Source organism: Cornus florida, unplaced genomic scaffold (genome assembly GCF_030987335.1).
Source record: "Cornus florida cultivar Cherokee Brave unplaced genomic scaffold, ASM3098733v1 CherokeeBrave_3.0.0_Hap2_Chr07, whole genome shotgun sequence".
In the NCBI taxonomy this organism is placed as follows: Eukaryota; Viridiplantae; Streptophyta; class Magnoliopsida; order Cornales; family Cornaceae; genus Cornus; species Cornus florida.
The window spans coordinates 69,849,151-69,851,944 of NW_026775577.1; the positions used below are offsets into that span (position 1 = coordinate 69,849,151).

Genomic DNA, 2,794 nt, shown 5'->3' on the forward strand with positions numbered 1-2,794 from the left:
TTAATTTCCACAAAATTCATTATGTTCGAAAATAGAGATAAGCAAATTCTTTGCTGCCCAAAAAACATTACTAATTCTTTTAGGGTCATTTGCATCAAAGGACATACCTCTAACAACAACTAAAACATACATAGCATCTGTCCATACTTATGTGTGGGGGCGATTCCAAACAAATAGACAATACAAATTATATTTTAAATTTATACATATTACTAGTGGGAGAATCCAATCTAATGGTTGGTAGGTGTGGCAGGATCTCTCATTTTCTGGAGAGAATCCTTATCCGTTGGGGAGATACATAGTAGAGAGATGGTATGTTTTTGTGTTTTGGCTAGAGAGAGACTAACCTAGTTTAGAGACAAATTCAATTCTTTAGAGAGAGAAATTCAATTTTCAATTTTTCTTTATGGAGAAGAACGACAACGATGAGAGAGAAAAATATTTAACTCTAATTTATTGTTTGAGGGTAGTTTTGTTTTTTTAATTTTTTATTTTCAGTTGACTTTAATGAGCGAAAGGTCAACTGACGCCAAGGGTACTTGGATAAAAATCAAGCAAACTTTAAAAGATGTTGAGTCAATTGACAACAAAAATTCAAAAAAAGATATGGTGTGATAGTCTATTGGTAGGGCATGTGCTACTTGTGGTCAAAAACCCAGATTTGAATCCCCACTCCATCAGTCAATTGCTTTAACTTTCAAAAAAAAAAAAATTCAAAAAGTTTAAGCCAAAACTCAAGGGAGGTGAGAGTAATTTACCCTAAAATAATTGAGGGAAACGTAAGTTTTTTGTAAAACTTGTGGTAGACACTAATTACATAAAGTATAATATAAATTAGATTGTCCTATTCCAATATTTTAGGCCCAGGCCAGAAATTGACCCAACCCAAATCATATTCCAATATTTCTAAGCGTAGAGAAAAAAAAATAATGAAATCGCAGCCGTCGATCTGACGGAGCCAAACCCTAAAACACCAGCCCCCTCTGTATATAACGTTACTTCTCTGTTATTTCCTTACCCCAACTTTCCTCCTCTCTCTCTCTCTATAGGTCACACTTCTCTTTCTATATCTATGTCTTTTATAATATATGTTTATATATAGTTTTGTTCATGGTGATTAGGTCATGAGAATCTCATTTTCTCTTCTTCCTCAGATTCATCTATATATTTCCTTGCCTTGTGATTGATCTAACTGTATTTATTGTAGATTAGACAGTTTAGAGTTTTGGGTAGTAATTACATAGAATTGTTGCTATTGCCTTTTGGGACTTCATGTCTGGGACTAACGTCTGCCCCTTTAGCTTGACATGAGTTGCTTCAGGGATGAACTGAGTCCCTGATATGAATTTCTCATCCACCCTTTTCACTTTGTCAGCCCTTCTCTTTCTGTGTCTTGCTGATCATTTCTGGGTGGAACATCTTTTGTTTTTTGTATTTTGATTTTGATTTTGATTTTGATTTTGATTTATTTTTTATTTTTTATTTTTTATTTTTTATTTTATGTGTGTTTGATTAAAAATGTTGATGATGACAAATTCAAAGGCTTGTTTCTCAAAAACATTCGCAGTGGCCGCATAAGAGCTTTCGCCTTTTGGGCTTGAGAGCTAATGCTTTCAATCCTTCCTTGGATGTCTGAGACATTATTACTTATATTTCCTTTTCTTGCAGTTAAAATATAAATATATATATATATATATATATATATATATATATATTTTCATTTTTACCTTGTAAATATTATATTGAGTGGCATTATTGAGTGACATGGGCTCAATTAATGCAAAATGAGGTCCATGTTTTTCGGATTGTTGTATTTTGTTCCTTGTTTCTTTGATGTTCCATCTTGCCAATAAATTTGGTAGTTTTACATTTGAATTAGGCAAGTATAGGATTGTCACTTAAAACTAAAAAATTATTTTATTTTTGCTTGGTTGTGTAAGAGTATTACAGGAAGTGGCAACCCCTAGTCTCTCTAAAACACAACTATTATCATTATTTTCTTAGAAAATTGTTTTTGAAAAACACAAATCATAATTTTTTTTTCTTTTTTTTTTTTTTAAAAAAAAATCTGATTTTGTTCTTGCAATTCAACCCGCAAGGTTTTTTTTTAAAAAAAGAAAACTGATTTTGCTCTTGCAATTCAACCAGCAAGGGTTTTTTTTAAAAAAAGAAAACTGATTTTGTTCTTGCAATTCAACAAGCAAAGAAAACTGATTTCGTTTTTGCAATTCAACAAGCAAGGTTTTTACTTTGCACATGAGAAGTATTAGAATTTGTTGATGATTGTAAAATAATCTTACAAAAATTTTACTTCAACGTGAAGAAATATTGGCAATCGTATGACCAAAGGGATACAAGTTGTAAGGACGAAATATTACTGTAAAGATCATCAAAGCTTATTAATGAATTAAAAAATTTACAAAAATTCAATAATTAGTGCATAAAATTAAAATTGAACCTATAAATATTTTTTTTTTAGAGAGAAGCAACAGAAACGTCGCCTTTTAGATGTTTGCAATATAATGAACATAATTAACATATTTAACTATTGTTTGTAATTTTAATTTACCTGGATCGGAAGTGATAAGTGTTATTTATTGCATCCATTACAAAATACTTGATACTATGTGTCCAAATGCCACAGCGTTATGGGACACCAATATGTTCACATTAAATGTTGCCACAAAAAGGATGATTCCTTGGGGTGAAATAACATTTCCTGAACATTGGACAATTTCTAATGCAGTTCCGGCAAAGCCAATTGCTAACCATAGCTTGGACTGTGTTATTCAGG

At 31.3% G+C, this 2,794-nt stretch overlaps 2 non-coding genes across 2 annotated transcripts; both read left to right on the forward strand.

The window, feature by feature from the left end:
• Positions 1-1,312: 1,312 nt before the first annotated feature.
• LOC132268051 (small nucleolar RNA snoR99) lies at positions 1,313-1,421 on the forward strand. The gene has a single exon (XR_009469192.1). It is a non-coding gene; the product is annotated as a small nucleolar RNA snoR99 (small nucleolar RNA).
• A 98-nt stretch (positions 1,422-1,519) lies between these two features.
• On the forward strand, positions 1,520-1,640 carry LOC132267746 (small nucleolar RNA SNORD14). Its single transcript, XR_009469086.1, has one exon. It is a non-coding gene; the product is annotated as a small nucleolar RNA SNORD14 (small nucleolar RNA).
• Positions 1,641-2,794: the final 1,154 nt, after the last annotated feature.